Here is a 9,754-nt window from a genome sequence, read left to right as displayed (position 1 = left end):
TAAAAAAAGAACCTTGGGGGGATTTGAATTCTGTGCACCAGCACCCTGACCGAGGGCCAGAAATGCCGCCGGTGTCGTGGGCGGTGGCAGAAGCCGGTGGCAGGGACGAGCAGCCCCGCCGGCTCCCCCAGGGTGTGTGCGGCTCAGCAGGTGGCCGTGTGGCCCCGACACAGCAGGCTGCCGGCCGCGCCCCCTGACCCCTGTGCAGTGCCCCCCCCCAGCCACGGGGGGTCCCGCGGGAAGGTCGAGGAAGCCCCGAGCGCCTCGCGCAGACGCCCACCAAAGCTCCCACTGCCCCCCCAGAGGGGACAGAGGCCGGGCCTCGGTCAGACCCCAGGGCGAGACCTGTGGGTCCCAGAACGCGCCGGCACGTGGGCGGGGAGACCGAGCGCCCCGGGCTGCAAACCGCGCCTGGTAACGCTGCCCGGCCCACCGCCAGCGGAGGAGGGGGGGACGCGGCCCCGGGCGGAGCAGTGCCCCCGCGACAGGCCGACCCGCTAAGTGTGGGGGGGGCGGCGGGGGGTGGCGCGCTGACCTCAGCTCGTGGGCGACGGAAGCAGAACGCAGCCCCCGACCCGCTCAGCCCCCGGACTTGATTCTTCTGTGCAGGAGCACGTTCTCACCGCCTCCGGGGCTGAAGGGCCAGGGACACGCCGGTGACACCAAATACCACACCGAGTGTGGCCCCATCACCCAGCAAGGGGGTGGCCCTGTCAGTCCTGACCTACGAACGCTGAGCGGGGGAGATGCGCCTGCTGCCCCCAGGGCGGGTGTCGTCCCTCAGCTCGCAGCTGGGGGCAGGCGGGGGACCCATGGCCACAGTCCCTGGAGGCACGCGGGCCCTCGAGCGGGAGTGACGCCGTGCCACCTCCCCCACAGGTGTGGGACGGGGTCCTGCACCCCCAGGGTGATCCGCGGGCACGAACGAGCAGGGACCTTCGGTGGCCCCACTCGCCGCCAGCCAGCCCGGGCTGTCAGCACCCGGCACCGGCTGTACTCACCGTCTGGGCGTTTTCCCGATAACCTGAGAGAAACGACACTTTAGAAATATGGGGCTTTTTTTTTTTTTTCGGGGCGCCTGGGTGGCTTAGTCGGTTAAGCGTCCGACTTTCACTTAGGTCATGATCTCGTGGTTCGTGGGTTCGAGCCCCGCGTCGGGCTCTGTGCTGACTGCCAGCTCAGAGCCTGGAGCCTGCTTCAGATTCTGTGACTCCCTCTCTCTCTGACCCTCCCCTGCTCACTCTCTCTTTCTCTCTCTCTCTCTCTCCTAGAAATAAATAAAACATTAAAAAAAAAAAAAAGAAATATGGGGCTTTTTAAATACCAAGTTAAGGGGCAGTAGCTCAGTTAGCTGAGCGTCCAGTCTCGGTTCAGGTCATGGCCTCTAGGTTCATAGGCTCCAGCCCTGCATCCACCAGGATCCGTGCTGACGGCTCAGAGCCCGGGGCCCGCCTCACATCCTCCGTCTCCTCTCTCCACCCCTCCCCTGCTCACACTCTGTCTCTCAAAGAAAAATAAACAGTAAAAAAAAAAAAAATTCGATAGATAGAACAGACTGGTGGTTGTCAGAGGCAGGGAAGACACGGGATGGCAGACATGAGCTGTTTTTGTTGGATCTTTTAGTTTAAATACATTGTTTCTCTCTCTCTCTCTCTCTCTCTCTCTCTCTTAAATAGTGAAGTCCTGGACTAGGAGCATAGCAGCTGGACCAAAGGCCTGGGAAGTTTCTGGAGACATTCAGAGGCAGGACATCTGGGATTGGCCAGTGGGCTCACGCGGGGCTCCGGGCACCGGGGTAACGGAGGCGGTGGCTTTGAAACTGTAAAAACTCCGTACCTCGGGCGGGACCCCAGGAGCGGGGCAGCGCGGGCGGGGGTGGCCTGGCGCCGATCACCCACCCGCTCCAGAACTTGGGCTCCCACGCCTGGACGTCAGCCGCTGCCGCCCCTGTGCCCCGGGCCGCAGGCTCCTGAGCCCCCTCCCCCAGCAAGTGAGTGACCTGGGCCCGACCTCCACGGCCTCGGAAGCCTGACTGTGGGGAGGGCCCCCCACACCCCTGCTTCTCTCCACAGCCACCTGCCCTTCAGGCCACCACGCGCTCCAGTCTGCACTGCCCTGTCCCCAAGTCCCCGCTGCCGCCTGGTCCACCGGGGCCTGATGCTTGCTTTTTTCTTTCTCTTTCTTTCTTTCGTTCTTTCCTCTTTTTTAAAAATTTTTAATGTTTATATATTTTTGAGAGACAGAAACAGAGCGTGAGCGGGGGAGGGTCAGAGAGAGGGAGACACAGAACCCAAAGCAGGTTCCAGGCTCTGAGCTGTCAGCACAGAGCCCGACGCAGGTTTCAAATCCGCCAACAGTGAGATCATGACCTGAGCCGAAGCTGGACGCCTAACCGACTGAGTCTCCCAGGGGCCCTTGATTCTTTTTGTTCTGTTTTCCCACGCCAACGGGTCACGTGGTAAGGTCGTAACAAGGTGTGGGGGAGGCACGGGTCCCACAATGGCGTGAACGCCCAGTCATCATGCTCACGAACTACAGAAAGATCCCGGAGCCCGATCCTAAGTGTGAGGGTGACCGATCCTGCCGAGGACGGCCCGGGGTCAGCCCGGGGATGGAGAGGAGCCAGCCCAGCACCGGCGCACTGGGAGACGTGCCCCAAAGCCCATGCCACTGGGGGCCTCCGCCTGTGACCTCGTTAGGAAATAGGGTCTTTGCAGGCGTGGTCACGGTCACAGTGAGGACTGAAGTGAGGCGTCCTGGACGCGGGCAGGCCCTCCATCCGACGGGAGTGTCCTTGTAAGAGACAGAGAAGGGCTCAGAGAGACACGGGAGGCCAGGTGGAGACAGGGCAGGGACGGAGGGACGTGGTCACAAGCCAGGGGCACCAGGAGCCCCAGCAGCTGGAAGACGCAGGAAGCATCCTTCCCCAGGGGCTCGGAGGGAGCACGGCCCCCCACACCCTGAGCTCCGCGTCTGGCCTCCATACTGGGGGAGGGTGGACCTCTGTCGTCTGCGGGGCTTTGTCACAGCCCAGGACGCCGACACATCCCAGGGCCTCAGCTTGCACATCGCGGTCGCCAGGGCCCCGCAGAGGCCAGCTGCCCTCAGCATCCTTCTCTGCTCCGGCTCTGCCTGTGGCCTCTGGGGTCCAGGGTCCCTCAAAGCCCTGTTCTCTGCCCCCAGGACACCTCCTTTCTCCTCACATTCACCCCCCCCCGCCCCAGTGAGAGTCAGGCTCATCCCTCCATTCGCTGGGACAGGATAGGACAGGCCTCCTGCCCTGGGGTGACCTTTTCAGCACGAACTTGGCCCGTTCCCCCGGGGACAGTGACTCCCATCCACGGGAGGGGGGGGGGGCCTCAGGAAGGAGCCTTCCTGGCAGAAAGACAAGTCACATGTTCATAACGGGGGGCGCGCAGCTCAGCCCCGCGTGGGGAGGGGTCTGCTCTGGTTTGTTTAGTGTGAGGGTATTCTGATACTTGAGGGGCACAGAGTGGACTTTTACTCACGGTCCCTGGTCTACAACACCCACTCCTCGCTGGTCCCTACACACCCTTCGTTTCTTTCTTTCTTTTTAATAATGTGACAACCTTCTGCGAGCCACCATGCAGCGGGAAGACTCACACTTTGACACCAAGGCACTGCAGCCTGTGCGACCGTTCTCAGTCCCCTCTGCACCCCTGCGCGCCCCTGCCTCCTGTCCTGCGGGAGCGACACCGCGCTCTGGAATCTTCCCGATCGTTCTCATTCTCCCCAGATAGATGACTGAGAGAGACGTACAGATGGACGGGTGGGTGTATAGCCAGGTAGCTTACAGCTAGCCAGATGGATGGATAGACAGATGGACGGATGGACGGACAGGTGGATGTTAGGTAGATGACAGATACGCAGATAGATGACATAGAGCTTTATCGTCTGTGAAGTTGTGCTGTCCTGTCGCACTTCGATAGAACAACGGTGTGAAGCGCTTCACGCACGAGCATCGGCCTCCCGTCCCGCGCGGGGACTCACGCCAGCTCTCTCTGCTGGGGCCCCACGCCCCGCACCGGCTACAGCCCCTTATCACGTGATGCGTCCCAGCTCATCAACCCCACCCCGGCCATGGTCACCTGGGCTCCCAGACGGCTGCTCTGTGCGCAGGGCGACCATACACCTTCTGTCACGTGAGCCGTCTCACTGGGCGATGTGGAGCCACCGCGTGGCTCTGGGAACAGACTCTTCAGAGAATGCGCCACGTGTCCCCGGGCGGCTGTTCCGCAGCGTCTCCACCGCCCGGTGTGCAGGGGAATCTGGCCGTGCACGTGGCCCCCGTCCTGCGGCCCTGTCAGCCTCGTGAACGCTTGCTACCCTGGGGGCACGAGCCTGGGGTTGGCGTCCCCGGTGACGCGTGAGGCCGGACACCTCTCTGCCGTGAGCGCCGCGTCGGCGGGCAGCCCCGCGCAGGCCCAGGCGGGCGCTTGGCTGCGGCAGGAGCGCTCAGTGAGGAACCCCGAGGATCTGAAGGCGCGGTAACCATGGTGATCACTGCCTGGGACCCCGGGGACGCCCACCAAAGAACGACTTCATTTCTGATCAGCTAATCTTCAGGTCTTCCTGCCGTGCTCGCTCAGGCGGACGAGCTCTCCCCTCGGAGGTCGCCCGGGTCTCCCCGGGGTCAGGGCCCCGACCTTCTTGCCTCAGGCAGGTGTCAGTTTGTCTTTCTGACCGTCCGTGCGTCTCCTTGCCCAGCTGGGGCCACGTGTTGCTCTGTCCCCACGTTAGGGACAAAGGCCCAGTGCTCTGGAGGGGCTGGAGCAGGGCCCTGGGGGTTCCCTTTGGAACAGGGAGACAGGGCAGGAGGCAGTCGGGGGGTGGGGGGGCCGGGAGGAAGGCCACAGCTGCCACCCTCACAGCCGCCCCGTCAGCCCCTCTTCTCGGTGACCCGTGGCTCACGACCTGCCGCTGAGGTGAGTCCTTCCATACTCCGCTCACTCATCTTTCATTTTACTCATTCGTTCAGCAAAATTGCCAACGGCCTGCAGGGGGACCGGCCTGGGAGGCGCGTGCAGGGGTCTGGGTCCAGGGAAGGGCCGGGGTCCCCGCTCTGAGTGAGCGACCCCTCAGCAAGCAGCCCGCCTGGGAGGAGGGGGTGGAGCCTGCCTAACGGTGACGCCCTCCCCACGCGGGTGGGCAAACAGCCGGGTGCTCCCTGGGCCAAGCAGAAGCAGCCGCTGCAGCCCCAGCCTCGCCCCTGCGCCCAGACCCTCCCACACAGACACCGGAGAGGCTCCCAAGCCCCTCCCCGGCCACCCGACCAGCGCCAAGACCGGTGTGGGGTCCAGGGGACTCGGGCACAGTGGTGGGGGTGGCACTTGCCTGGAGCCTAGGAATTCTGGGACTTCCACAACGGCGGTGGTGTGACACGCACCTCACCCACAGCCCCTCTTCCTCCTCCTCTACAGGAGGGCCCCACCCACCATCTCCCCTTCCTCCAGGAAGTCCTCCTGGGTGCCCCGTGGGTACCCGTTCCACCTGTGCCAACCCCCTCCTCACCTGTGCCCTCACCTGGCGCCCCTTCCCAGGCCGGCAGGGGACGCCCCTTCCCTCAGTCCTCACTCTCTCCGCCACCCAGCTGTCCCCTCCCAGCGTCTCTGAACCCTGCTGGCCTGGACAGGCACCACCCACCCTGTCACACGCCCCTGACCGCGAACCTCCAGGCCCTCCCCTGGCTCCACACGGTGGCCCTTCTGAGAGCGTGGATCTGAGCCCATGACATGATGCCAGTCAGCTCTTCGCTGCCCACAGGCTGGACCTCAAAGGTGTCCAGGCCAGACTGGGTCCCTGAAATTGGGACTCCCCGGGCTTGAACTCCATCAGTCGTTGTCCACCCTGCCCCCTGAGAAGCTTGCTGGCGCAGGACCCACCTGCCAGCCCCCCCACCCCGAAAGCTCAGGGCCCGCAGCACGTGGTCTCCCCGGGAGGGGCCGGGGCCCCTGCCCAAGGTTAGCAGCACTCACGTTTTGCAGGGCTCGGCTGCCCGCAGTGCCCTGGGGCCCCAGGAGACAGAGCACCCAGGCGGGGGGGGGGGCCGAGGGACACCAGATACAGACCGGATCAAACGAGGCACCTGCGTCCTCAGGGGGCTGGGGACACAGGCCAGGAGGAAGGGGACGAAGGCCACCAGGGCGGGCGCACCTGGAGAGGCTGCACTTCAGTCTCAAGTCCCAGGGAGGGGGCTTGGCGGGAGAGGGGCAGGGTCAAGGGCGAGCCTCAAGTCCACCCCCGCCCCCAGCTCCACCCCCCTGCCGGGACCAGCACTCTGCCAGCCCAGCAGCACTCCGCCTGCAAACGCGGCCCCTCGCCCGTGAGCTGGGCGTGTCCCCGCGTCACAGACAAACCCGGCCGGAGGGGTGCAGGGCTTGGTCCCGATCAAACAGCAAGAGGCATCTGAGCCCAGGCGTGTCCTGCAAACCCAGTGGAGGTTTCCGTATGTCCGTGTCTTACCTACCTCTTCCGGGTCTGCTTCCTCGGGGGTCTACCCGGGCTGAGAGCAGGGGCAAAGGAAGAGGAGACAGGCAGACAGACAGACGCTATGAGAGGGACGGGTCCAGCACCCACGGGTGAGGAGGTGGGAGGCGGGCACAGGGCACCCACTGACCCTACCGCTGCCCTGGGCCCACACCAGAGGCCCCCCGGACGCCCCCAGGAAGCCCTGGGGAAGGGGAACTCCACCGCCCCCGCCCCCCCAGCCAGACTGCTCTCGAGAGTGGGCTGTGGCCGTGTCCTCTGTGAGGCCGCCGAGATGCTGAGCGCCCGTCCGGTGAAGTCGTCCGAAGGACTAGAGACAGATCGCAGGCACGAATGTGATGCGGCTCTCCTGACGGCGGGGGGTCAGGCGGTGGGCGACAAGAATGCGGCACCATGACCCACCTCGGCTCTTTCGTCACAAACGCCGAGGTGCTTCACCGCTCGGAGATCGGCGACAGAACCCGCTGCATTAACTACTATTAAATGAGCAGATATGGAGCTATATCAATAAACGGTGAAAGGGTATTTCTTTAAAACTCATCAGCCATTCCTATAAAAAAAATATAATTGAAGTATGAATAAGTAAATAGTCGACGCTGAATAAAGACTGGTTTTCAGATCCGAAAGCAAACATCGATTCCAGGCGCCACAGGAAAGGCCTTGCAGGACGGCAGACAGGCCCACCCAGGGTCACCAGCCACCCCGCCCGCAGGTCCCGAAACAGAAACTGAATCAGCAATAAAAATACTGGGGAAGCAGAGTCAAAATTATCTTCCTTCGTCGGCCGCCTGGGTCTACACCTTGAAAGTCCAGGAGACAGACTGTGCCAGGAACGGGGCTGACAAAGACGAGCGTCGGAAAACAAGAAGCTTCTCCTTGTGCTGCAGTGCCGCGCGTGGCTGCCCCGAGTCCCCGCGGGCGGTCCCTGCGCTGTGAGCCCCGCTTCTCTGGAATTCGGGGACCGCACTCGCAGCCTCCCAGCCCTGAGGGTGTCCCTCCACGACTCCGGTTCTGCCAGGGGGACGCACCCGGCCGCCGCCGCCGCGGACCGCTAAGGAGGGCGGAGGGGCAGCGCTCAGCCCGTCAGCCCGGCCGCCCGGGCCGCCACACCGGAGCGTGTGAGCTCAGCCCCCCCCCCGTCCCCGTCCCCAGGCGAATGAGGGACACAACTGGAATCTTTCTGCCTCAGTTTTTCCTCACTAGACCCATCTTCCCAGGTGGAGAATTCTTCTTTTCTTCCGGGGCTGCGTCCGGTGGGGGCCAGGCTGGCAGGTGCACTGCCACGTGCTGGTGTCCCTCTGGTCCTCACACAGCGACTGGGGCGCACAGGCTGCACCGAGACAGGCCTCCCTCTCCCTCGGGTCGGCGCGGCCACATCACTTCCTGGGGGCCCGAGGCTATCTCCAGCTGACCCAGGCCAGCCCCCCCGGGACCACGCAGAGGTCCCGCCCCTCGGGAACCTGTCTCTGGGATCCCGCCCCCTCGGCTCCTTCCAGCCCCTCTGCCCTCTCAGCCCAGGGGCGTCTCTCTCTTGTCTGAGGAAGATTCCTCTCTCCCTCCCTGTCTTGAAAGGGGCTTGCACCTGAGTGGCTCTGTTGGTTAAGTGTCCAACTTCGGCTCAGGTCATGATCTCATAGTTTGTGGGTTCGAGCCTCGTGTCGGGCTCTGTGCTGACAGCTCAGAGCCTGGAGCTGCTTCGGATTGTGTCTCCCTCTCTCTGCGACCCACTGCTCATGCTCTGTCTCTCTCTCGCTCTCTCAAAAATAAACATTTAAAAAAGGGGAGGCTTCCCTGCAGACTCGCTCCGTGTCCTGGCGTCCGTGTCAGANGAGAGAGAGACAGCGTGAGCAGGGGAGGGTCAGAGAGAGAGGGAGTCACAGACTGAAACAGGCTCCAGGCTCTGAGCTGGCAGTCAGCACAGAGCCCGACGCGGGGCTCGAACCCACGAACCACGAGATCATGACCTAAGCGAAAGTCGGATGCTTAACCAACTAAGCCACCCAGGCGCCCCAACATTTATTTATTTTTGAAGGAGAGAGAGTGTGCAGGGAAGGGGCAGAGAGAGACACACACAATCTGAAGCAGGCTCCAGGCTCCTGGCTCCAAGTTGTCAGCATGGAGCCCGACGTGGGGCTCAAACCCATGAGCCTTGAGACCGAAACCCGGGCCAAAGTCAGACACTTAACCGAATGAACCTCCCAGGTGCCCTCAAGCCTCCTGCTTAAATGAAGGCCAGGTGGGGGGTGGGCACTTCTGGAAAGAACAGCATGAAGAAAATGAAAAACGTCAGCTCCTCACACCAAAAATGACCAACCTGGTTTACAGGAAAGGGGGAACCCCGCTTACTACGCCCCCAAAGCTGCAAGTCACGAGCAGTAAAGACGCAGATGCCAAGGACCATACCAGACCCACGTTAGGAAAATGAAATGCCGAGGGGCACGATCGGGCGGCCGGCTGCACGGTGAGATCTCAAAGAGGGACCACGAGGCCATTCTGGAAATGGACAGATGGATTCTAAGATTCATCCGGAAGAATAAACGGTGAGAAGCAGCGATCACTGCCTCCGCAGCTGTCAAANGGGCGTGCAGATGCGGGCGCCGCGTGCTGTTACCAAGGTGGCCCTTCACATGAAAGGGGGAAAGATGGCTTATTTAATGGGTGGCATCAAGAAACACTGGCCATTTATTTTGAAGAAGCCCTGACTCCTGCCGCCTGGTACACGAGCCCCAGACAGACTGGGAATCTGAAGGTTGGAGCCCAAACTGTAACATTAGAACATGAAGACTGTTCTCCTAAGATCAGGACCGAGAAGATTCTCCCAGAAACCACAGCTAGAGCGGACGGCACGGAGCGCGAGGACGCACAGTGAGTCCAGTGAAGACATCAAGAGCAAACGTACTTGGAAACATAAGACCATGGGCAGGATGGCGCCTAACACACAAAAGGGTCTCCTGCATCTGTGGGAAAGCCCAGAAGCCACAGCACAAGGGCGGGCAACGGCTGCGTCACAAGCCGTGACAAACTCGTAAGCCATTCAGCCTCTCGAATGAGTTTTCCAGTGGAGATTGGGGAGGGGTCACTGGATCTCCCAGATGGCCGGGAGCTCCTGGAAGAGGTGATGCCCGAGGGGAGAGGTGGGAGGGGCGGGGGGGGGCACGGCTTCCTTCCCTTCCTTTGGGGCCATCTGCTCCTTCCACGCGATGCTCTCCTGGCTCAGCCGCCGGCTTCCTGAATCCCGAGAGAGTCA

General features: G+C 62.5%; 1 non-coding gene across 1 annotated transcript; it reads right to left on the bottom strand.

The window, feature by feature from the left end:
- Window positions 1–2,441: 2,441 nt before the first annotated feature.
- LOC144226734 (small nucleolar RNA U13) lies at window positions 2,442–2,544 on the bottom strand. The gene has a single exon (XR_013333722.1). It is a non-coding gene; the product is annotated as a small nucleolar RNA U13 (small nucleolar RNA).
- Window positions 2,545–9,754: the final 7,210 nt, after the last annotated feature.

Source organism: Crocuta crocuta, unplaced genomic scaffold (assembly GCF_008692635.1).
Source record: "Crocuta crocuta isolate KB4526 unplaced genomic scaffold, BGI_CrCroc_1.0 scaffold327, whole genome shotgun sequence".
Lineage (NCBI taxonomy): Eukaryota > Metazoa > Chordata > Mammalia > Carnivora > Hyaenidae > Crocuta > Crocuta crocuta.
Note: the sequence above shows the minus strand (reverse complement) of the source record. Positions and strands in the feature narration are given on the sequence as shown.